The sequence below is a fragment of the Odocoileus virginianus genome, chromosome 18 (genome assembly GCF_023699985.2).
Source record: "Odocoileus virginianus isolate 20LAN1187 ecotype Illinois chromosome 18, Ovbor_1.2, whole genome shotgun sequence".
Classification (NCBI taxonomy): Eukaryota; Metazoa; Chordata; class Mammalia; order Artiodactyla; family Cervidae; genus Odocoileus; species Odocoileus virginianus.
Window position 1 is genome coordinate 31,082,721 of NC_069691.1, and position 26,905 is coordinate 31,109,625.

Here is a 26,905-nt window from a genome sequence, read left to right on the forward strand (position 1 = left end):
CGGTTGCCCTTGCATTTAATATAATATCCCCTTGCCCCCACAGAGGAGATGTTGGAGGAAGGTGGAGGTTTGGTCATTTGAATTGAGACAGGGTATAAGTGTCGGGACCATATTTCTTTTCCAACTCTAAAATCTAATTTCCTCAGAAGTGTGTTTAACAGTTCAGCATTTACAGCTCAAGTTCCTGGCGTCCCATCCGCTCACATTCACCACATCACTTAGGTAATGCTTGGAAAGTACTTTGGAGGAAATGGGCCCAGAAGTGCTAAGTAGAATTACACGATACAAGTCGACAGTGGGGAGCCACAGTGAATAGATAAAATCTCCTGTCTGCACTACATCTCATTTTCTCCAGTAGATTTTATGGAACCCTCATGTGTTACACTGGAAATAAAGCAGGAAGTCACATTTTTATGAGTAATATGTGTGTTGAATATTGAAAAAAAAGTAACGAAGTAGTGAAAGGCATTATTTGCACTCAGTTGGGCATAATAAAAACAGTCGGAAATTAAGGGTCAGTCACTTTCCATTAAGTAATATTTTTAATAAATAAAAAATAAAGATAGGAGGAGGTAAATCACGAAAGGGAAACAGCTTGGGACATTTTTCTTATTCAGGGAAAGTGGTTCTGGAGAATTTTAAAGGTTCCTTGTGCATGAAGAACTTCTTAAGAACATTCACTCATACATTCATTTGCTCATTAAGTCAACTTTTACTACATTCCTTCAGAGAGCTGAGTGCTGAGCTAGATACTGATGTAGAAGGTGTGGTCTCCTGGAGGCAAGGTAAAGTGTGTCCCTGCAGGACACAGAGAAGGAAATCCTCTGAGAGGTTCATAGAGAGTGTCTCTGGAGGAAGTGACAACTAAACTGTCACGAGGATGAGTGTTTTCTAGGTGGAGATAAACAGGAAGGGATTCGTGGTGGTGGAATAGCAATAGGAGAAGCACAGAGGTGAGAAAGGCAAGGACAGGTGAGGAAATAAGGTTTAATGACCTGGAACCATCATGTTATGTCTAGAGGTGAGGCCAGAACAAGACGCTAGCTCTCATTTCACAGCACCTTGTAGGGATTGCTAAATGTGAGCGTCCTTTCTCCCTTCTTCAGAGAGGCCTATGCTGACATATCTGTGGAAATGGTGCATTCCACTCAATTAAATTCAGCAAATATGCCTAGGGCTATCCTGAAGACATGCAGATGAACATACAAAGATTCCCATGGTCCAGTGTTTGCAACGCAGTGGCATAGTGCTCCTCCACACACTTTCAGTATTCACTTCAATCATTCGTTGCTCTATCAGTGGGCCCCACATGCTGTGCATCACTTCTAAGATCAAGAGCAGTGCGGCACCAAGGGAGGTGTGGGGCTCTGGCGCTGGACTTCCTGGGCTCAGGTCTCGAGTCCCACAAATTCTAGTCTAGCCGTGTGAGTTCGGGCAAGCTAACGGGTTTCGTCCTCTGCAAAACTGGAGCCCTCGTGCTTCAGACTCACAGGGCTGTTGTGCGGATGAAGTGCGAGGAGGCAACACATCACTCAGTCGGCATCTGGCAAGTTATAAGCAGTGGAGAAATGGGCGCTGTTGTTGCAGGCACATCAGATCTGTGCTCCATGGAAGACCCGTGCCCAGGGAAGAAACCACTACCGCCCACTGCTCCTGTTCTGGGGCTGCTCTCTGTACACTCAGAAATAGGTAAGATGATAGACTATATGTTACAAATATTTTGCCACAATAAAAAAAATTTTTTTTAAGCAAGCAAACAGGTCAATGGCCAAATTTATGCCTTGGGCCATAGTTTGCCAACCCCTGGTCTGAGGTTAGGGGTGATGATAATCAAAGAATAGAAAGAAAACTTTTGCATTAAGTGTTGGTGAGCGCTGTGGAGGCAGGGCATTTTGAAGGCCTCTCTGAATCTCTGAGACTTGGCTGTGTGGGTGGTCAATCACAGATGCTCAGCACACACTCGATGAATGAACTGTAGTTCCTAGCAGCAGACTCCTGGAGAGGGTTGAGTCTGCAGTGAATCAAACAGGGAGGGAAGGAGGGAAGGAGTAACAAACATCATTTCCATTGGAGGAAAACTGGTTTCAGTAACACCGAGGCTCTCCCCCAAAAGTAAAAGTTCCAATCACCCACATTAAAGGTATCCCATGTCCAGGGACCCCGTAATAAGCCTCTGAAAAGCCACCATGTCTGTCTCCTCTACGGAGCTGCATTCTTTTCAGTGCTCGTTGTTTTTAAGGTGTCCCTAAGGCCATGTCAGAAAATCTTTTGGGAGGATTTCCAACTCTCCCGCTGTACTGTAAATGCAAGGCATCTAGGTTTAAAATAAGAGAACAAAGTCAGCACCAGGGGCCTGAAGACCCACATCATATGAACTCTCTTGGCGCCATGTTGCCTGAGCGGGGGAATGGGTGACGAGGGGGTGGCCTGGTTTCCTCACGCATAAACCCTGGAAGCTGCCACCCTCAGGGACAGGATTCACGTCCTCCACTTATGCCCACGCTTCCCCATTCTCTCTGAACTACCTATGGGCACAGTTGTTCTATCAGACCCATTTCTTTAAAGGATACCTCCCCTCAAGTTTGGAAACGATTTTACTGAGAAATGGAGACGACACAGAATCACATTATCAAGAGGCATCAGAAAGCATTTCTGGAGCCTTCAGAACTAGTGCCCAGTTCTTAGCCTTCCTCTCAGAAAGTCAGACCCGGGTCAGGCGCGGGGAACTCTAAAATCCATTTCCAAAGCCAAGACCTGCTCCCGTTTTATAAGCTTAAATGCTGAAAGTGGGTTTGATTGTTGGCTCCACAAAAATGGAAGAGGAAGAAAAGGGACAAAAATGTGGCTTTTCGGGGTAAGGCTTTTATCAAAAGCAGGTACACTGTTCAGCACAAGCTGAGAGACAAAGGGTGCCTTGTGTAGCCCCCTCCACAGGTGGTTCTCAAGCTGCGAGGGGAGGAGAGGACTCAGGGGATGTTTTCTGTGTGCCCTGGAAAAGAAAGAGCGATTCACGAGAGCTGCACCAGGACCTGGCTTTGAGGTGCGCCCGCAGGCCCAGCTGGGCCAGCGGTCGCGTTTCATCGTAAGGAGAGGAGGCCTGCAGGGAGCCAGGCCTGGGGGAGGCAAAAGTTGCCCCGTGGCCCAAGGGCGACGCAGCCTCCCCTGAAAACATAATCGGAGCAGGCAGGGGTTCAGCAGGTCCCTGAGCAGGCCTCCTCGGGTCTGGGCGCCCAGCAGGGAGGGGCAGGGGACGAGAGACAAGCCCTTCTGCTTGGCAGTCTGTTCTCTGAGGCACTTCCGGGCGCAGTGGACCACACTGTCCACCACGCAGCCACTGGCCAAAGGCCCCTACTGAGGACCGAAAAAGCGGCTGCTCTGAAATGAGGTGTGCTGACAATTTAAAGGCAATTCCAAGAAAAGTGAGCTCAAAATAAGGAGCTGTGAAATGTCTCAATAATTTTATAACTGGTTTTGAGCTTTTGAATTGTTATGAGAGGGTATACCGAGTTAAATAAAACATGATTGATTGTACCTGCAAAAATTGATTTTACCTGATTTTACCTTTTAATAATGGTGACTGCTAGAAAATTTTAAATGGTATATATGGCTCATATATTTCCTTTGGGCTGTGCTACCTTGGAGAATGCTCAGCCAGAATGGCTCTGACATTCTGAACTAATTTTCTTTGGGGTACTGAATAAAGGAGAGATTAAGAGGCAAGGACACATCGAGTGAAGAACGTGCTTATGGTCCCGAGTCCTGCAGCCCCTGATCTGACGTAGGTCATTCCCAGAGCACCAAAGCAGCCTGTCTCCCTCTTGGTGGTTGTGTCCCTCACGTCTGATTCACACTGTGGTCCCAGCACCCATCTTGGCGTGGAGAGGCCCCTGGGTTTGTCCTAGGAAGGGGTGTTTTGTCTGGTCTCAGTTAAGCTCCCTTTGTGTCTAGTCATCTGTGAGTCACCCCAAAGGCTGCTTCTGGGGACCGACAGGCTGTCAGCGAGGGGGACAGACAAGATTGGGCTGCATGTCTCTCATCCTCCAGCAGCAAACCTGAGCTCATGGCACGTGGACAGGTTCCAAAATGGCGAGTAGAAGGTGCAAGGCCCCTTGTGGCCTAGTCAGAGCCATACACTGTCCCTTCTGCCACATTCTGTCGACCAGAGCCATCACCAGGCCAGTCCAGATTCCAGGGGCTGAGGAACAGACTCTCCTACTGACAGAGGAAGCTTCAGAGTCATATGGTAAGACCTATGCCTCAAGGGAGGGAAACAATTCGGTCCATTTTTAAAAACCAATCTATCACAGGGGCTGTCTACTTCCCTTAGTTATCCCTTGTCCATTATAGCCTAGACTCCAGCCAAACTGTAATCCTCACTTCCCAAACACGACGCCAGACGCGTTCAGACTTCTCTGTTCTTGCTTGGACTTGTTGTTTCTTTGTCCTCAACTGCCTCTTTCATCCCCTCATGCCTTCACCCTTACTTAAACTGCCTTTGAAAGGGTAACTTACGACTCCAGGTTTAAAGCAGCTGATTGAAGAGGTATTCTCCTCTGCTCCCTCTTGAAAACCTAGGAAAAGGATATAAAGGGGACTTTCTATAACGATGCATAAACCCACAAAGGCCAAGAGAAGAGAAACTGACAGCTGGTAAAGTATTTCAACAAAATGCAGGGATGTGGAAATCAGATGCACAGTGCCTAACCGAGTAGACCAGAAAGGGATGTGTGATCAAGCGATCAGTCTCCAGCAGAACACGAGCAGCCCGGAACCAGGGGCTGGGCGCCCGGCAAGGCGGGGTGGGAGGCGCTCACCTGTGCATTTGTTGAGTGTACAGGGAGCCACTGATCCCTGGATCTTCCCATCCTCCCCACACAGGCAGGTGAATAGCCTTCTTCACCCAGAGGCTCATAGGTTTCATCCTGAAGAGGCTTAGCCTGAGGAACTCTGGAGTTGGGAAGGGTAGACATAGCTCATGGAGCCATTCTGAAAAGAGAGATTAAGGAGATGTCTATGCACAAGAGGGTGAAACTTTCAGCTGCATGCCCAGCCTGGCTCTGGAAAAGTTGGCAACCAGCTTTATACCTCCTGAGCAAGAGCCCAAAAGATTCCTCTTTAGGGAAACGGACCAACTCAAAAAAAAAGATGTTAAAATGCTGACATGTATGAGTGCTCAATAAAATAATCAGGAGAGCTGCCTGATTCCCTCATAGGGAAGCCTCCATGCACAGCCCTAGCCCTCTTCCATACAGGTTGTTCCAGGCAGCTTGAAACAGGAACTATTTGCCACGGTCAAGAGACATTTGAACAAAGCCTCTACTATGACAGACAGCAATAAAACCAACAACAACAAAAGAGATGGGGAGATGGGTGGCAGAAGTCGGGTAATAAGAAAGGCAAGTCTAAGTTTGTATAAACAAAAGTCAATATATACTACTTACCTCTGAAAATATTAAGCACTAGCATCATAGGCATATTAGTTAGAAATATATTGGTAGAAGAATTAAAACTGGAAAGTGCTGGAAATCATTGTTTCTAAGGAGGAAAAAGAGGGCTTGGCTGATTTCATGAAAAGTTTTATAAAACTATTAGATGGACTCAACTCTGTACATGCATTAGTGTGTCAGGAGAAAAGATTATTGTTTTTTTAAATAAACAACACCTACTTAAACATCCTCTCTTCTGAAAAGACTTCGCAGTCTCCCGAGCAAGTCCATGGCTATACTTTATGTGTTTTCCTGTAACTACATTCAAAGAACTATGTTCATAGTTTATTGAAAGTCATGAATGAATACATTGAGGAAAACACAGTCATGCATTTAACCATGTTTTATCTGTAATGTATCTGTTAGACTGCCTACCTTTTTACTAGGCTTTATGCTTTTTGAAGTCAGAGCTAAGCCTTAATTTAGCATTGGGCATTCAGAAGATGTTCCTTACATATGACGGGTAGGGAATAGAGATTAAATTACAGCTACTTCATAACGCAAAATTTTCTCCCTTTAATTCATTTTCTATTTTATTTTTAACTTATCAATGTGTAATTAGTCTTGTTCCTAAAAGGAATCTACGCTGACTTATTAAAACATATCCAGGTACAAAAAAAAAGTGAAGAAATCAGGGCACATGGGAAGCCTGTCTTTAAAAAGTCACACCAACATACTATTTAAAACAAGAAAGAAGGAAGGACTGGGGAGGGAGGGATGAGAAACACAAGCAGGACAGCAGGAAGGAAGGACATTTAAGTGTCATCAAATGGCCAAAAGAATTTGCCCAATGCTTGCACTTCATATCCGCCCCACCATCCACTCTGGAAATTTCACAGCCAGCTGTTCGCTCAGGCTGTCTGTCCTTTGCGCTAACCAGTCCTTTCCACTGGCCAATGACTGATACCGACTCATCCTATAAGACCAGGCCAGCCAAGGTGTAGTCCATGGATGTGCACCTGTCTGTTTTCTGCATTTTTTAATTGGGGTATAATTACTTTACATTGTTGTGCTAGTTTCTGCTGCACAATGAAGTGAATCAGCTGTATGTGCAAGTATATTCCCTTCCTCTTGCACCTCCCTGTGACCCCCCACTCCAGCCATCTGTTATCACAGATCACCAAGCGGAGCGCCCTGTGCCATGTGCAGCAGCTTCCCATTAGCGATTTTAAACCAGTTAATTGAGGTAAGTTGAAAGAGAGCATTTAGATATGTTATATTATGATATGTTAATTTCATATCTTTGTACTCTAATAACAAAGTTGGGCTTGATTTTTTAAAAATTTTACTTTCCTAGTCAATCATTTTATTGTATTTGCAAGGTAGACTGAAAATTAAAAAGAGAAAAGTTTGAAAAGCTAGTATAGTTTGAAAAGCTACTTTAAGACTCCTTTCAGATATCACCTCCTCCAGGAAGCCTTACTATTTTCTCTCAGGTTCGGGGAGGGTGCTTCTCCTTGGCTATACTTCCACAAAGCCAAGCAAGTTTCTGACCTTGTGCAGTTCAAGTATCCGTTTGTAACTGTTTCCTCCAACAACTGTGAGCTTCTTGAGGGCAAGCACTGTATCGCTATATCTTCGTTATCTTTGCACCAAGGACAAAGCCCACATCAGATGTTTAATAAATGTTTGCCGAATATAAGAAACTGAGCAGTCTTGCTTGGGTATACACAGCCAATAGGGGATTCAGTAGTACCTGCTTATCTAAGTTTCCATTATTAATCAAATCATCTTTTGATTGACAATCTTTCTTTCAAACATGTTTAATTATTAGACACAGCTATTAGATTAGATCTGATAGGCAAACTGCCTGAAGAACTATGGATGGAGATTAATAACACTGTATAGGAGCCAGTGACCAAAACCATCCGAAAGAAAAAGAAATGCAAGAAGGCAAAACTGTTGTCTGAGAAGGCCCTACAAATAGCTGAGAAAAGGAGAAATGAAAAGGAAAGGAGAAAGGGAAAGATATATCACACTGAATGCAGAGCTCCAAAGAATAGAAGAAAAAGATAAGAAAGGCTTCTTAAGTGAACAATGCAAAGAAACAGAGGAAAACAATACAATGGGAAAGACTAGATACCTCTTCAAGAAAATTGGAGATATCAAGGTAACATTTCATGCAAAGATGAGCACAATAAAGGACAAAAACAGTAAGGACCTAACAGGAGCAGAAGAGTTTAAGAAGATGGTGCAAGAGTATATAGAAGAACTGACAAAAAAGGTCTTAATGACCTGGATAACCACCCTGGTATGGTTACTCACCTAGAGCCAGACATCCTGGAGTGTGAAGTCAAGTGGCTCTTAGGAAGCATTGCTATAAATAAAGCTAGTGGAGGTGATGGAATTCCAGCTGAGCTGTTTCAAACCCTAAAAGATGATACTGTTAAAGTGCTGCACTCAATATGCCAGCACACTAGAAAACTCAGCAGTGGCCATAGGACTGGAAAAGGTGTTTTCATTTCAATCCCAAAGAAGGGCAATACCAAACTTTCGAACAATTGCACTCATTTCACACGCTAGCAAGATAGAGCTCAAAATCCTTCAAGCAAGGCTCCATCAGTATGTGAGCCAAGAACTTCCAGATGTACAAGATGGATTTAGAAAAGGCAGAAGAACTGGCGATCAAATTCCCAACATCTGCCAAATCATAGAAAAAGAAAAAGAATTCCAAAAGCATCTACTTATGCTTCATTGACTGTGCTAAAGCTTCTGACTGTGTGAATTACAATAACTGTGGAAAATTCTTAGAGATGGGAATACCAGACCACCTTACCTGCCTCCTGCAAAAGCTATATGCAGGTCAAGCAACAGTTAGAACTGGACATGGAACAATGGACTGGTTCCAAATTGGGAAAGAAGTACACCAAGGCTGTATATTATTACCCAGCTTTTTCAATGTATATGTAGAATACATCATGTGAAATACTGGGCTAGATGAATCATAAGCTGGAATCAAGATTACAGGGAGAAATATTAACAATGCAGATGACACCACCCTAATGGCAGAAAGGGAAGAGGAACAAAAGAGCCTCTTGATGAAGGTGAAAGAGGAGAGTGAAAAAATTGGCCTAAAACTCAACTTTCAAAAAACAAAAATCATGGCATCTGATCCCATTACTTCATGGCAAATACACAGGGCAACAGTGGAAACAGTGACCGACTTCCCAAATCACTGTGGATGGTGACTGCAGCCATGAAATTAAAAGACGCTTGCTCCTTGGAAGAAAAGCAATGACAAACCTAGACAGTGTATTAAAAAGAAGAGACATCGCTTTGCCAACAAAAGTCTGTATAGTCAAAGCTATGGTTTTTCCAGTAGTCATGTATGAATGTGAGAGTTGTACCGTAGAGAAGGCTGATTGCCAAATAATTGATGCTTTCAAATGTGCTGTTGGAGAAGATTCTTGGGAGTCCTTTGGAACATCAAGGAGATCAACCCATTGAATCCTAAATGAAATCAACCCTGAATATTCATTGGATTGTCCAATATTCATTGGACAAATGCTGAAGCTCCAATACTTTGGCCACCTAATGTGAAGAGTGACTCACTGGAAAAGACCCTCATGCTGGAAAAGATTGAGGGCAGGAGGAGAAGAGGACAACAGAGGATGAGATGGCCGAATGGCATCACTGACTTAATTGACATGAGTTTAAGCAGACTCTGGGAGATGGTGAAAGACAGGGAAGGCTGGTGTGCTGCAGTTCATGGGGTTGCAAAGAGTTGGACACAACTTAGGAACTGAATATTACTATCCTGGGAGCCATTCTGACAAGTTTGTTTAGCATAAAGCTGTAAAGCTTTTCTCTGTATTTCATTTTGTGTTGATTTCATAGATTAACCCTGAGTAATTTTTCTAATTTTTGAGTTCAATTGAAATTTTTGCTCTACCACACTGCTCATATGGGAAAATGAAACCATTTCCTTGTACCACTATGAGGAAAATAGCATATAGTATATTCATATAACAGTACTATACATAGCACATATTAGACTTACAATAAGTTTTTCTCTCAAGGTATGGCAAACTTTAGGCATGTAACTTCTTCCCCTTGTATCTGAGGCAAACATTGCTAAATAATCATACTTTTATTATATTGACCTAAACCACCCTGGTGGTTCCCTGGTGGCTCAGTGGTAAAGAATATGCCTGCAATGCAGGAGATATGGGTTAGATCCCCGGGTCAGGAAGATCCCCTGGAAGAGGGCATGGCAACTCCAGTCTTCTTGCCTAGAAAATCCCATGGACCTGGCAGGCTGCAGTTCATAGGGTCACAAAGAGCCAGACACAACTGAAGAGACTTAGCATGCATGCTGCATGCACCCACTGACATAAACAGACCCTAGGCTGCTATTCAGCCACCATCAACTGAAGAGAAATGTAAATACACAGCTTATTTGTCACCCTCAGTACATATCATGCAACTCAGGATATGAGTGTAGGCTAAGGCTGAAGCAAGTGATGATCCCAATTTCAAACTAGTTTTTAACAAGTGTAGGATAGCAAGTCTAGTCAGCTTGCATTAGACGGTATAGAAAATGAGAACATACTTGTCTTCAGATTTCCTGAAGATGCAAGAACTATCACACTATGGAAGGAGAGGCAAGAAGTCCTTCTGGATGGTAATGCAGTCTCTGATTCTAAGAAACCAGAAGAAATGTAAACAGGTTACAGCTGGATTAAGATCTAACAAACCAGACTTCCCTGGTGCACAGTGGTTGGGAGTCTCCCTGCCAATGCAGGGGACATGGGTTCGATCTCTGGTCCAGGGAGATTCCACATGCCATGGGGCAAGTAAACCAACGAGCCACAACTACTGAGCCCATATGCCACAACTACTGAAGCTCAAATGCCCTAGAGCCCGTGCTCTACAACAAAAGTTATTGTTGTTCAGTTACTCAGTCATGTCTGACTCTTTGTGACCCCATGGACTGCAGCATACCAGGCTTCCCTGTCCCTCACCGTATCCCAGTTTGCTTAAACTCAGATTCACTGAGTCAGTGATGCCATCCAACCACCTCATCCTCTGTTGTCCCCTTCTCCTCCTGCCTTCAATCCTTTCCAGCACCAGGGTCTTTTCCAATGAGTCAGCTCTTCGCATCAGGTGGCCAAAGTATTGGAGCTTCAGCTTCAGCATCTGTCCTTCCAATGAATATTCAGGGTTGATTTCATTTAGGATTGACTGGTTTGGTCTCCTTGCTGTCCAAGGGACTCTCAAAAGTCTCCTCCAGCACCGCAGTTCAAAGGCATCAGTTCTTCAGTGCTCAGCCTTTTTTACTGTCTGGCTCTCACATCCATACATGACCACTGGAAAAACCATAGTATTGACTATACGGACCTTTGTAGGCAAAGTAATGTCTCTGCTTTTTAATACACTGTCTAGGTTTGTCATTGTTTTTCTTCCACAGAGCAAGTGTCTTTTAATTTCATGGCTGCAGTCACCATTAACAGTGATTTTGGAGCCCAAGAAAATAAAGTCTGACACTGTTTCCATTGTTTCCCCATGTATTTGCCATGAGGTAATGGGGCCAAATGCCATGATCTTTGTTTCTTGAAAGTTGAGTTTTAAGCCAGCTTTTTCACTCTCCTCTTTCACCTTCATCAAGAGGCTCTTTAATTTCTCTTTGGTTTCTGCCATAAGGGTGGTGTCATCTGCATATCTGAGATTACTGATATTTCTCCTGACAATCTTGATTCCAGCTTGTGCTTCATCCAGTCTGGTATTTCGCATGATGTACTCTGCATATAAGTTAAATAAGCAGGGTGTTCAATACACAGCTTTGACGTAGTCCTTTTCCAGTTTGGAACCAGTCCATTGTTCCATGTCCAGTTCTAACTGTTGCTTCTTGACCTGCATACAGGTTTTGCAGGAGGCAGGTAAGGTGGTCTGGTGTTCCCATCTCTTTAAGAATTTTCCACAGTTTGTTGTGACCTACACAGTGAAAGGCTTTAGTGTAGTCAATGAAGCAGAAGTAGATGATTTTCTGAAATTCTCTTTTTCTATGATCCAATGGAGGTTGGCATTTGACAACAAGGAGTCACTACAATGAAAAGTCCAAGCACCTCAACTAGAGAGTAGCCCCCACTTGCTGCAACTAGAGAAAGCCCACACACAGTAATGAAGATCCAGTATAGCCCAAATAAATAAATAAATAAGACCTAAGCAACCAATGCATTTCCCTCAAGAGACAAGAGTTGGTAAATATCCAATTCCCAATAACTTTATGTGACAATGTATGAAACCTTTGTGTCACTCCTTAGGATGAGGCATGGAGAGTGAATGGGTGCTTCAGACATAAAACATTTTATTAGAAACAATATAATGAGAAACAATAAAATGAGAAACAATGTAAAACTGTATTAGACAGTGAGTACAATTATGTAGTAACTATGCATAGCATAAGAAGACTGGATGGGAATACATCAAAATAAAGGCTGTAGTCTCTCTTAGAATGTAGTTATAGATATTTTTCTTGTTTTTGGATCTTCTATAAGCCGTTTTATTAAAAATGGGGAGGGAGGTTCTAGAAGGAGGGACCATGTGTATACCTATTTCTGGTTCATGTTCATGTATGGCAGAAACCAATAAACATTATAAAGCAATTATCCTTCAATTAAAAATAGATAATTTTTTTAAAAATAACATTAAAAATGAATTAACTCTTTCACATCCTACAATATTCTAAATAAAAGAACACTTAAGAATAGGGCAACCTATTGGGCAACAGTGGTCTCTTTAGCTGTAGGGGCCTGGAGCAAGGAGGTTGAATAAGTAAGCAATGAGCATTTTGTTGGTTTCCTGATTCTTTCCTGGCTAAGTACAGGAAGAGAGAAGAAAAACTCATCTAAAGAAAGTCATATGCCAAAAGCATAGAAAACTGAGATTCCCATATCCCCCAAGAAGGAGAGAGCTTGATATCTCAATGAGAGAAGTAAGGACTGATTCACTAATTGTGCTATGTGTGTGTGTGTGTGTGTGTGTGTGTCTTTCAAGGTCAGAGGTAAATCTGGACCATCTGGGATGAGTCTCTTCTTTGCATAACCTGGTTTGATTTCAGCGCACACAATAGTATTACCACATCCACACAGCTTACGAACTGGAAGTTTGCGAATCCTCTTCAAATATGCCAGTGTCAACTGGGGGTTTCTGAAAGGGCCCATTTAAACCTGACCATCACTATAATGCATTACTGAGACAGCAGCGTGCAAAAAAAGTATCAAAGGAAAACAAAAGGATGTTGTCCTTTTATTGTAATCCATTGGAAGAGAGGTGATGAATGCTTTGAAACAAAGCATTTAACAGGAGAACACTGAATACTGTGTCACTAGGAGGAAATAGTCTTATTTATCTACAAGATAAGGGCCATGTGTTGCCAGGTGCATTGCTAACTCTTTCCAGAAACTTGGTGTCTGGGTTGGAAATGACCTGAGTATCTCTTCCCCCAGAGGCTTTGGTTTTCTAATTATTAGTGGAATGTGGTATAAAGGCCAAAGATGTGATCTTTTATTAGGTTACAAGTTCATTGCCAGCCTGAGGTGTTGTATTTTTTATCCATTTTCTTTAGAATAACTGCCTTAGATGTCTCCTTCATGTTGATTCCTAATGCTTTTTTTTTCCTCCAAATCTCCTGAAACCTAGATAAACTCAACACATACCCACATCCTCTAAGGTACAACTGTCAGGGGCTCTTTTGCATGCTTAAGAGACTGAAGTGATGGGGTTTAGATTGACAAGGCGGGCTGGGCACTCACTGAGCCCATGAGAACCTCTCATTAGCACACACACACCAGCCACGAGGCAGGTCGGACCCCTATGAAGTTGCCGGAATTCAGACACTAACTATAGATGCTGTCAGATGGGCTGCTAGGAAGGGCTACTGCCACGTGAGCCTCCTCCTCCTTGACTATCTTTTCACCCTTGCCGTTTGATAGTCAGCAGTTCTTTTCTGTTGGTTGGTTTTGTATGTTTTAGGGGGTGGGGAGCATGATGGGAAAAGGTACTCATTTCTATACTGTTGTGGCTACTAAAAGGCAAAGTTGAGGGTAACTGCCAAAGGCTACTCCTTTCTCTTTGTTCACTTGATCTGTTTGGACCAATGCAGAAGGGAAAAAGGCAGACAGAATGGCTCTGAAAAGTTGCACTCTGTTTTAAAGCTGATAAAAGGATGTGTTTCAGCTTAGGAGAAAAATATATTATGAAGTGCCTGAGTAATTAAACAAATGGTATTTGCAAACATCTGCCATCCAGTACTGTTGCCTGTGTTCAAACAAAGCCTCCCAGTGTCTTTGGCAAACCAGGGTGAGATAAGCTGGGTGCCATTTGCTAAATGAACTCTTCCAGATTACAGTGCTATGGCCTGAGGGAATTCATTCAAACCCACATGGGAAAATTAACTGCCAAAGAGGTAGCTATTCCCTAAAAAAAAAAAAAAAAAAAACCCTAGAAACAAACAAACAAACAAAAAAACTAGAACCTGGAGTGAAGTTGGCAGTAAGTCAATGAGTATTTTATTAACCTTTGCCAAACCATGTTTATTATTTACATCTGAATGACAGAATCCTAAAGTTATAAAAGGGAAAAATGAGACTTCTGGTTGAGAATGGCTTCTAATAGGACTACTGCTTCCCTTGCAATTTCTCCAGGCCATACCTATAAAGATAAACCCAAAGATAGAAACTTTCAATAGCATCAAAGACAACCAGTCCAATGCACAATATGGGGGAAATGGCTAAAAATGCAGACACTTTCTGAACTTTGGCTCTCCTATTTAATAGTTCAGTAACTTTTTCTCACCTGCAGAGTAGAGATGATGGGGACATTTTCATAGGCTGGTTATGAGGATTGGAGAAGATATGCCTGTATGCATGACATCAAGTAAATACTTAGTAAATGTTAGCATGAGTAGCATAGCTTCATGGTTATTAATGTTGTCATTATAAAACAGGAGTTCCTCTGTAGTCCTGAAATTGTAGCAAATGGAGAAAGTAATGGCAAAGAATGTTCTAGATTTACTGAGAGGAACTCATTTTAGTATATTTCCTATTCCTAGTCCCAGTCCTATCTGCAACTAATATAAAGGAGAAACTGGCAGAGAAGTGTGTCCTCTGGGTGAATATTTGGAAAAAGAGACAATAATAACCTCCCCTTCCCCGTGGGGGAAGACACCTGGTGTTTCTTCTCTAAGAGGTTGAGGGAGGGAGATCCTAAGAATAACTCTGTTTTGGGGTGTCCAACACCTCCATTTTTCATTGACTAAATGACTATCCTTCCCCTGAAGGTTGGTGAGGCAACAGGTCTGCTGAGTATCCAACGTGTCCCTTGGTCTTGGAGAAAAGACAAGAAAGAGATGGTAGAGTTGAGGGAAGAAGTGACTGAGAGACTGCTTAGGTTTCCACTGCATTCATAGCAAGGCTAAAAGAATGTTCCACGGTTGGGTGGGCACCACTTTGAGATGGCTGGCCTTTTTTCATTTCACCTATGTGTCAACAAGGAGCCCCATCTACCATGTAAAAGCAAGTCAGTCACAGAGGCTGCTGGAATCAGAAGGTGGGAGAGAAACCCAACTCCTCAAGTCAAGGGCTCTACAGAGTTCAGGGTCCTTTGTGTCCCAGCTCCTCCAAGGAGACCATCAGAGAGCCAGAGCCAGCAAGGGGAAACTGGCCACACACAGAAGTGTCAACGATCCACTGGTTGCAGTCAGAGAAGCCGAGACAATGAACAATGAAAGGACCTGCCTCTAGTCCTCTGTCCTGTCCTTCTTTCCCACTTAAATCCCTTGAGAGGGGACAGCTCTGAAGTGCCATCTTTAGCCCGATTTGCAGTAGGAATGGGGATAGAAAGAGCTTTGAATTCATTGTAAGACTGACACTTAAAACTGATTATGAGTGAGGCTTATTAATCTATTCTAATAATCAAAAGTGACTGAAAACACTGCAGAATCTGAGCAAAATACCAACAAGGGAACCATAACCCGATGGTGGAAATGGCAGTTAACAGAGCATAAATATTTAGAAAAAAATTCATATTTTTGATTCATTGTATGAGATTTCTTAATAAAGTACATGTTATTATTATTACTAGTTATAAGGCTGATGGGGCAAGATTTAAAAAGAAAACTGTATATAGAGGTTTCAATTCACAACCAACGCTGGCTTTAAATCATGAAACAGAAATTGTCTGAGAAAAGGCATAAAAGATGCCAATCATTCTACCATGAGCCCACTGACCCAGATGATCAAGCCGACACAAACCAGAAAACGGGGCTACGACCCCTCTCTCTCCACTAGGAGTGCTCTGTGAAAACATTTTTTCCTGCAGTAGTCTTCATCAGCATCGTCTTGTAACCAAGCAAGTAACACACACACACACAAAAGACCTTGCTCAGAAATTTAAGGACAAACCATGGTGCTGTCTGAAGTCTACAGCCCACATCACAAAGTACTGGCACATGGAGACAGCCTCGACAGTATACCCTGATCCCTATACTTCATTCCTTTTCTTGGCTCAGAACACCAGAGAATCACACAGGAAAAGAAGCAGCATCTGTTGAGAGCAGAGGTTCATTAGGTCAAAGTTTCCCGGGAACAAAGGGTTGGAAGGGAAACAATATACACTGACTTGTGTTTTAGCTGAAGAGGCATCAACTCAGTGAAGCCTGTGACCAGGTGAAACAGAGATATACCTAGGGAATGCATTCAAGAGTCCAAAGCATTCCTACAACTGAAGATTTCTAATGTTTTTTAAAACCACTTTATTATACGCTACATGTGTAAAATAAATAGCTGGTGGGAAGCTGCCGTGTAGCACAGGGAGCTCAGCTTGGGGCTCTGTGATGACCTAAAAGGTTGGGATGTGGGGTGGTGGTGGGAGGGAAGCTCAGCAGGGAGGGGATGTATGTATACATATAGCTGATTCACGCTGCCGGACAGCAGAACAAACACAACACTGTAAAGCAATTCTACTTCAATTTTAAAAAATAAATAAAATCCCCACTTTATGGAGGTAAGTTAAAAAGTTGTACATAGTTAATGTATACAACTCGATGAGTTTGATGATAAGTATACGCCTGTGAAACCATCACCACCATCAAGGCCATAAACAAGAAAGAAATCTTAGTCACAATACGGATGGACCTGGAGAGTATTAAGCTAGGTGAAATAAGCCAGGTACAGAAAGACAACGATCATATGTTCTCTCTTACATGTGGGATCTAAGATAGTCAAATTCATAAAAGCATAGTAGAATAGTGGTTGTCAGGAATGGTGGGGATGAGAAAATGGAGAGGTGATATCCAAATAGTCAAAGGTTTGACATGCAAGATAAATATGTTCTGGAGATGAACTATACAGCTTAGTGTCTGTAACTAGCAACTGCATTGTATACTTAAAATTTGCTAAGAGGATAGATCTTATGTTAACTGCTTTTGCCACATACATGAAAAATAATAAAGCAAGTTGGGGGAAACTCTGGGAACTGAGGGGTATGTTTAATGTCTTGATGTTGGAGATTTTAAATGTCTTTAATGTTAAAAAAAAAAAGTAATGTAACCTCCCATAACAATGAAAAAAGTGAACAAAAATGTGTTAATCAACCATTCTGAGACATTGGTTGATAGGCAGTACCATTAACAGATTCTGACCCTTAAAGAAGGGAAAACAAATGAGGTAAATCCTGAAATCCCTTGGATTTCTGATAACAGACACTCTGTAGGTTGCTAAATCAGGAAGAGAATCCTACACAGAGCATGGTACTCTCACTGAAGTCAGGGAGGCAGAGGAGGCTGGAATTTGCAGGGCAGAGTATCATAAGGGAAGGTACCGTACAGAACAAGAACTCCAGAAGTTTTTCACGAGGATGTCTGAGACTCTTGCTGAACACTATGCCACCTTTGTGTAGGATGAGACTCCACAAGGTTGAGCAAAAAGTGCTGGGGAAATTATAAGTTGAACCACTTTCAGAGCTCATACAGGATTGGAGATGTTCAAGCTTCACACACGTGCCTTAGTACTAGGATCAGTCTAGCCTTTAAACAAAATTTTAAAAGGATCAAGTTGATCAACAAATAATTGCTTGTCATATCAAAGTCCAACACTCTAAAAGAAAGACAGTAATCTCCAGTGCTCAAAAATATAAAAAAGTCCAGCATCCAGCCAAGAATCACTAGACACAGAAGGAAGTTAGGACATATAAGTCATAACAGGAAGAAAGGTCAGTCAGTCAAAACAGATGCAAAATGACAGAAATGGAGGAATTAACTGACAATGGGCCTAAAACATGATTGTAACAGCTGTGTTTAAGTATTTAAAGGAAAATATGTACATAATAAAAAGGGAAATGTATGACACAAATAATATAACTTCTATGAATGAAAATATCTAAAATATCTAAAATGAAAAATTCACTGTATGGGATTAATAGTAGATTAGACACTGCAGAAGAAAAGGTGCTGAACTTGAAACATCAAAAAAGAAACTATTCAAACAGAAGGACAGAGGCAGACTGAAAAAGTCTTAGTAACCTATGAAACAACACAAAGTGTTACAGTGTTTGTTTAAACGTGATGCAAGGCGGACAAAATCTTTGAAGATATAATGGCCAAAGTTTTCAAATTTGATAAAAATAATAAACCCATAGATTTAGGGTATTTAATAAGCTCAAGCAGCATAAACACAAAGCAAGACACAATGTAATTAAACTGCTGCAAATTACAGATAAACAAGTAAAAAAATTATAACACAATTCTCACCAAAAAATAGGCATGCCAGAAAACAATGGAATGGAAGGGGCTGAATGTGTGTCTTGTGGGGTGAGGTGGCGGGCACAGAAGCCCTATACTTAGAATTCTATATTCAACAAAAACATCCTTCAAAAATTAAAGTGAAATAAAACTTAACCAGACAAACAAAAGTTCAGGAAATTCATTACCAGTAGGCCTGAATCATAATAAATATGAAAGGAAATTCTCAAGTAGAAGAAAAAAGATCTATAAACGAAAAAAAGAAAAGCACCAGAAATGGTAAAGAGATGGGAAAATCTTTAAAATATTTTTCCTACTTTAAAATTTTTTAAAAGACTATTGACTAGTAAAAGAAAGGTAGTAACAACATAGTGAGGTTTATAACACACATATCAGTAAAATATATGCCAACAAGATCCAAAAGGGGAAAAAAGGGAAATGGAAGCAAAACAATATATGATTTTTATATTATACATGAAATAGAATAATATTTAAAAGTAGGCCAATAAGTTAAAAAGGCATATTATAATTTGGAAAGAAACCATTAAAATTAAAAGAGGTATAGTCAGTAAACCAATAGTGGGGATAAAATGAAATATTAAGAAAACACTAAATTAATCCAAAAAGGTAAAAAAACAGAACAAAGGATAGGACAAACAGTAAATAAATAGCAAGATGACAGATTTAAACACAACTATAAAAGTATAAAAGGGCTTCCTGGGTAGCTCAAATGGTAAAGAATCTGACTGCAATGTGGGAGGCCTGGGTTTGAACCCTAGGTCGGGAAGATCCCCTGGAGAAGGGCATACCAACTCCAGCATTCTTGCCTGAAGAATTCCATGAACAGAACAGCCTGGTGGGTACAGTCCATGGGGTCTCAAAGAGGCAGACATGACTGCGTGATTCACTCACTTTCACTCATTAAAGTAATTACATTAAGTGTAAATGACCTAAATGAGTAGCTCTAAAACTGTGGTCTACTGGCCCCTTAACAGAAATCAGCATAGAACATCAAACTGTACTGGCAATCACTGTACTGTTCATTATTGTTAAATGCACAGAGAAAAGAGTCAGTCTCACTTAAGAAAATGCTTCATGTAGCAGTACAAATTACTGACATTATTAAATTATAACCCTTAAATACCTCTTTTATAAAATATTCCCTCCTCTTTGTCTTTCGTAATACGTCATGGCATAAAATCTATTTTGTCTGATACCATTAGAGCTATTTTTATCTTTCTTATGATTACTGCCTGCATGGTATATCTTGTGTAATCCTTTTATTTTTAATCTATTTATGTCTTTGAACATAAATTTTGTCTCTTGTAGACAGCAAATAGTTGGATCTTGCTTTTTTTATCCAGTCTGACCATCTGTGCCTTTTGATAGTTCTTATTCAATTTATTATAAAATAGTAATTGATATGGTTATATTTATAATTAGGAAGTTATAGCAATTACAAGTCCATTCTCATCTAACAACAAAATCTTAAAATAAAATGATGCAAAAACTAAAAGAACTGAAAGGAGAAACACACAGTTCAACAATATATTTGATCATTTCAATAGTCCATTCTCAATAACTGACAAAATAACTAAGCAAAAAGCCATCAGGGATAGAGACTTGAACAAACATATTAACCAACATTCCATAACTGACACTTGTAGACCACTGCATCCAAAACCAGCAGAATATACCTGCTTTTCAAACATACTTGGAACATTCTTCAAGAGGTATGATATACTAGGCCATAAAATAAATCTCAAAAAATTTTGTAAAAGTTGAAAAGTGTACTTTTCAACCATAATGAAATTAAATTAGAACTCAATAGTTGAAATAAATTGAAAAATTCCTGAATTCTTCAAATTAAACAACACACTTCTAAATAATCTATGGTCAAAAAATATGTCATGAGGGAAATTACAGTGTCTAAAATTGAACGAAAAACTAAAGCATATCAAAATTATGGGATACAGCTAAAGCAATACTAAGAGGGCAATTCATAGCTTTGAAACATCTATGTTAAAAAAGAACAAATCAGCAATTTAAGCTTTACCTTAAGAAACTAGAAAAAGAAAAACAAACTAAACTCAAGGTAAGCAGAAGAAAAGAGAGTGGAAATAAGAAATAATAGTACAAATCAATGAAATAGAAAAAATAGAAAATTAGTGAAAAAATATCTTTTACAAAAAAATCACAAAATTGACAAAAAAGAAAAATAGGTTTTAAAAATTAAGAATAAAAGAGGGGACATTGCTACTTAAACTATTGAAGTGAAAAGACATCTAAGGGAATACTATGAAAAACTGTGTGTCAACAAATTAGACACATTGGATGAAAAAGACAAATTTCTAGAAAGATAGAAATTCCCAAAACAGACATAAGAAGAAACAGATTCCATATGTTTATCTTTTTTTTTTTCATTACCCTAGGAGAGAAATCCAAAACAACAAAAAAAATACTGCTGCAATTTATGTCAAAGAGTATTCTGCCTATGTTTCCCTTATGGAGTTTTACAGTATTGGGTATTACATTTAGGTCTTTAATCCATTTTGAGTTTATTTTTATATATGGTATTAGAGAATGTTCTAATTTGATTCTTCTATACACATCTGTCCAGTTTTCCCAGCACCACTAATTCAAGAGACTTATCTTTTCTCCATTATATATTCTTGCCTCCTTTATTGTAGACTGATTGACCATAATTGTGTGGCTTTATTTCTGGGCTCTCTATTCCGTTCCATTGATCTAGAAGTCTGCATTTTGTTTGTTTGTTTGTTATTTTAACTTTTAATTTTATATTGGAGTATGTTTGTTGACAATGTTGTGTTAGTTTTGGATGTACAGCAAAAGGATTCAATTATACATATAATGGATCTATTCTTGTTCAAATTATTTTCCCATTTAGGTTGTTACATAATAATGAGCAGATTTGCCCGTGCTATACAGTAAACAACTGTTTTTGCCAATTCCACACTGTTTTGACTACTGTAGCTTTGTTATACAGTTAGAAGTCAGGAAGTGTGATTCCTCCAGTTCTGTTCTTCTTTCTCAAGATGGTTTTGGCTATTTGGGGTCTTTTGTGCTTCCATATAAATTGAAAATTTTTTGTCTTAGTTCATGAAAAATGCCATTGGTAATTTAATAGGAATTGCATTGAATCTGTAGATTGCCTTGAGTAGTACAGTCATTTTAACAATATTGATTCTTCCAATCCAAGAACACATGTATCTTTCCATCTGTTTGTGTCACCTTCAATTTCATTTTTCAGTGTCTTATAGTTTTTTGAGTACAGCTCTTTTGCCCCTTAGGTAGGTTTATGCCTAGATATTTTATTCTTTTTTGATGCAATGGTAAATGAAATTGTTTCCTTAATTTCTCTTAAGATAGTTCACTGTTAGTATACACAACTATAACAGATTTCTGTATATTAATTCCAGCAATCTTATGAAATTCACTGATAGACTCATAGTTTTTTGGAAGCATATTTAAGATTTTCTATGTATATTATCCCCTGCAGAAGGAAATGGCAACCCACTCCAGTACTCTTGCCTGGAGAATTCCATGGGCAGAGGAATCTGATGGGCTACAGTCCAGAGTCGCAAAGAATCGGACACAACTATGTGACTAACACACACAAACGTATATTATGATCTCATATGTGAACAGTGACAATTTTACCGCTTCTTCTCCAATTTAGATTCCCTTTCTTTTTCTTCTCCAATTTCTGAGTCTAGGACTTCCAAAACTATGTTGAATAAAAGTAGTAAGAGTGAGCATCCTGGGACTTCCCTGATGGTCCAGTGGCTAAGACTCCATGCTTCTAGTGCAAGGGGCCCAGGGTTCGATTCCTGGTCAGCAAACTAGATCCCATATGCCATAACTAAGAGTTCATATGCTGCAACTACAGATGCTGCCTGCTGCAATGAAGATTGAAGATCCTGTATGCTGCAACTAAGACTTGGAGCAGCTAAATAAATATTAAAAAAAAAAAAAAAAAAAAAGAGTGAGCATCCTTGTCTTATTCCTAACCTTAGAGGAAATGCTTTCAGCTTTTCACCATTGAGTAAGATGTTAGCTGTGGGTCTGTCATATATAGCCATTATTATGTTGAGGTATTTTCCCTCTATGCACACTTTCTTAAGAGTTTTTATCATAAATGGATATTGAATTTTATCAAAAGCTTTTTCTGCATCTTTTGAGATGATAATATTATTTCTATTCTTCAGTTATTTAATGTGGTCTATCACACTCATTTGCAAGATATTGAAAATTCCCTGCTTCACAGAAATAAATCTCATACTACTCAAGGAAATCTACAGATTCAACGCAATCTCTATCAAATTACCAATGGCATTTTTCATAAACTAAGACAAAAAATTTTTAAATTTATATGGAAACACAAAAGACACCAAATAGCCAAAATAAAAGTATTGTTGAAGTTGGTTTGCTAGTATTTTGAAGAATTTTGTATCTATGTTCATCAGTGATACTGCCCTTGTAATTTTCTTTTTTTGTGATATCTTTGATTTTGGTATCAGGGTGATGCTGACCTCATAGAATAAGTTCAGAAATGTTTCTTCCTCTGCAGATTTTTTGGAATAGTTTCAGAAGGACAGATGTTAACTCATCTCTAAATGTTTCGTAGAATTCACCTGTGAGGCTATCTGGTCTTTTGGGCTATCTGGGCTTTTGTTTGTTGGCAGTTTTTAAATTAATGATTCCATTTTAGTACTGGTAACTGGTCTGTTTATATTTTCTATTTCTTCCTGCTTCTGCACAGAAAAAGAAGCCATAACAAACTGAAAAGACAACCTATGGACTGGGAAAACATATTTGTAAATGATGCTATTGACAAGGGCTTTATTTTCAAAATATATAACAGCTCATATAGTTTAATATAAAAAACACAAACAACCCAATCAAAAATGAGCAGAAGAGTTAACCAGACATCTCCCCAAAGAAGACAAATAGATGGCCAACAGTTGCATGAAAAGACGCCTAGTATCATTAATTATTGTTGTTTAGTCACTAAGCTGTGTCCAACTCTTTTGCAACCCCATGGACTGCAGCCTGCTGCTGCTGCTGCTAAGTCGCTTCAGTTGTGTCCAACTCTGTGCGACCCCATAGACGGCAGCCCACCAGGCTCCCCCGTCCCTGGGATTCTCCAGGCAAGAACACTGTAGTGGGTTGCCATTTCCTTCTCCATGTAGCCTGCTAGGCTCCTCCATCCATGGGATTTCCCAGGCAAGAATACTGGAGTGGGTTGCCATTTCCTTCTCCAGGGGATCTTTCCAACCCAGGGATCGAACCAACGTCTTGCATTGCAGATGGATTCTTTACCACTGAGCCATGAGGGAAGTCCTACCACTAATTATTAGAGAAAGGCAAATCAAAACTACAATGAGGTGTCACCTCACACCAGTCAGAACAGCCATCATTAAAATGTCTCCAAATAATAAATTCTGGAGAGAGTGTGGAGAAAAAGGAACCCTCCCACGCTGTTGGTGGCAATCTGAATTGGCATAGCCACTGTGGAGAACAGTACGGAGGTTGCTTAAAAATCTAAAATCAGAGTTATCATATGATCCTGCAGTTCCACTCTTGGGCATACATCTGGAGAAAACCATAATTTGAAAAGATATATGCACCCCAATGTTCACTGCAGTAGTGTTTATAATAGTCAAGACATGGAAGCAGTCTAAATGTCCATCAACAGAAAAATGGATAAAGAAGAAGTGGTACATATATACAACTGAATATTACTCAACCATAAAAAATAATGAAATAGTGCCATTTGCAGCACAAGGATGGACCTAGAGATTATCATATAAGTGAAATGAGTCAGAAAGAGAAAGGCAAGTATCATGTGACATAACTTATAAGTGGAATCTAAAAAAAAAATGATAGAAGTGAACTCATTTACAAAACAGAAATAGACTCACAAATATAGAAAACAAACATATTTCGCAAAGAATAGGAGGGGAGCACAGGAAGAAGTAAATTAGGAATTTGGGATTAACATAAACACACTACTATACATAAAATATATAAACAGCAAGGTCGTACTATATAGCACAGGGAACTATATTCGATAGCTTATAATAATATATAATGGAAAAGAATATGAAAAAATATATATTTATATACTATATAATATGTACATACATGTTACTGAATCATTTTACTTTTGCTGTATAATTGAAACTAACATTGTAAATTAACTATTTCAATTAAAAATGGTTAAAAATTCCAAAAAAAAAAAAAAAGAAGAAATAGAAAACCTGAGTAGATCTCTAACAAAGGAACAAATTGAATAAGTAACTAAAAACTTTCTAGCAGAGAAAAGCTTAGGTCCAGTTAGTTTCACTGGTGAAATCAAACATTTGAATAAACAATACCAATCCTTCCTAAGTGTTTAAGCAAGTATATTAGATTAAAAATTCAGATTATTTATAAAACAAAATACCACTGTAAGAAAAGGAATCAAATTGATACTCACAACATGAATGAATCTCAAAAACATAATGCTGACCAGAAACCTGTAAAACAAAAAGGACATACAATATAATTCCATCTATGTGAAGTTTTAGAAAAGGCAGATCTAATCTATAGTGAGAGAAAGCTGACCAGTGTTTTCTGGAATTGGGAGTGAGCTTCCCCAGGGAACTTTTTGTGGTGACTGAATATTCTGTATCTTGACTGTGGTCATCACAAAGTATGAAACCCACTGGAATGTGGGCTTCCCTGGCGACTCAACAGTAAAGAATCCCCCTGCAATGCAGGATACCCAGATTTGGTCCCTGGGTCAGGAAGATCCCCTGGAGAAGGGAAAGGCTGCCTACTTCAGTATTCTTGCCTGGAGAATTCCATGGACAGAGGAGTCTGTCAGGCTTACAGTGCATAGGGCCATAAACAGTCAGACACGACCGAGTGACTAACACTTTCACACGCACACACAACTAAAATGTACATGTAAAATCGGTATCTTATATTTCACGCAACCCACCTCAGTAAAACTGACTTTAAAATGAAAGATACAAAATATTATCTGACTTTAAAATTTCAAATTATATTCATTAAAAAATAAGTGGAAATATGGAAAGAAAAAATTAAAAATTCCTTGCTTCAAATGGGTAGAGGTGTTAAAAATACTATTTTTTAAATGAAGGTCACAGTGAGGAAAGTACAGGTGAATACTTCTGAAATTTTAACCAATAATTATTAGAAGCATTAAATGCACACTACATCCCTTCAAGAATATAATTAACATTATATATCATATATGAAAAACTGAACTGTGCAAAAAGTTGTGGTGATATTCTGTAAATGTAAACAAATTTAAAGTTAGTCTTCTGTGTATGTATGTGTGCTCCGGTGCTCAGTCATGTCTGACTTTCTGTGGCCCCATGAACTGTACCCCTCCAGGCTCCTCTGTCCATGGGATTTTCCAGGCAAGAATACTGGAATGGGTAGCCATGCCCTCCTCCAAGGGATCTTCCCGACTCAGGGATCAAATCTGCATCTCCTGCACTGCAGGCAAATGCTTCACCACTAGCTCCACCTTTTTAATATATACTTTTTACAAAAATACAGGTTTATAGAAATACACAAAAACACTGAAGTTTTAAAAAATTAAAGTTACATTGGAGTTTATAGACTGGAGTAAATAGATTCAGCAGCCTAATACAAATAAGCAACACTATTAAAGTTTTCTGATAAATAAAGGAAAATACATAATGTTGATTTAGGAAAGAAAGGCTTTTTTAAAAACAATATAAAACCACAGGCATCTTACAATGCTTAAATTTCAAGATAATTTAATACTTCCATAAACCATAATGATTGTAGCAAATTTTATTACCCATGTTTGTCCTCAACAATATCTTCCTTTTAAAATGATTTTCCTGTTAAATGTGAACTTGCCACTCTTCCTAAGAAGAGTGTCAAATTCTCTTTCACTGAATCTGGGTAGGCTTGTAACTACAGCAGGCTTCTGACTTCTGGAACTAGGTCACAAAAGGTGATACAGCTCTTACCTGGTTCTCTTGGGCCACTCTCTTCTGGAACCCAGCCATCATGAAGTGGGGAAGCCCAAACAGATTTATGGAAAGAACCACATGGATGTCCTCAATGACAGCCCAGTTGCAGTCCCAGCTGAGAGCCAGCATCAACCATCAGACATGTGAGCGAATGCGGCTCTGGCTGATTGTAGTTTCCAGTAATACATTCCTTCGCAGTCTTCAAAACTTTCTAGCTGAGGCCTGAGACACTATGGAACAGAGAAAAACTGCTGTGCCCTTTCTGAATTCCTGACCCACAGAATCTGTGACTGTAAGAAAATGCTTGTTGGTTTTGTACCACGAAGTTTGGGGTTATTTGTTACACAGCAGTAAAGAAAAACCATTAAAAAAAAAGAGAGACTGGGCTAAAATATAGAAATATGTTGAATAAGTTAAAAAATAATATCCAGAAAATATGAAGAGTTAATAACACACAATAAGGAAAAGCAAAGAGTCCAGTCAAATATTCAAATGCCATACAGAAGGAACTTGGGAAGAAAAAAATGAACAGATGCTCACCTCTATTAGAAGGACATAAATTTTAAAGATTAATAGTACCAAGTGAGGCTGTGTGTAGACTAAAGAAGTTTGGAAGGCAATTTGGTATTTCCTATCAA

The 26,905-nt window shown here is 39.6% G+C and overlaps 1 long non-coding RNA gene across 1 annotated transcript; it reads right to left on the minus strand.

The window, feature by feature from the left end:
* Positions 1-523: 523 nt before the first annotated feature.
* On the minus strand, positions 524-26,905 carry LOC139039503 (uncharacterized). The gene is made up of 4 exons (XR_011492808.1): positions 26,265-26,905; positions 24,728-24,767; positions 4,815-4,986; positions 524-4,571 (listed from the first exon to the last, which is right to left on the minus strand). It is a non-coding gene; the product is annotated as an uncharacterized lncRNA (long non-coding RNA).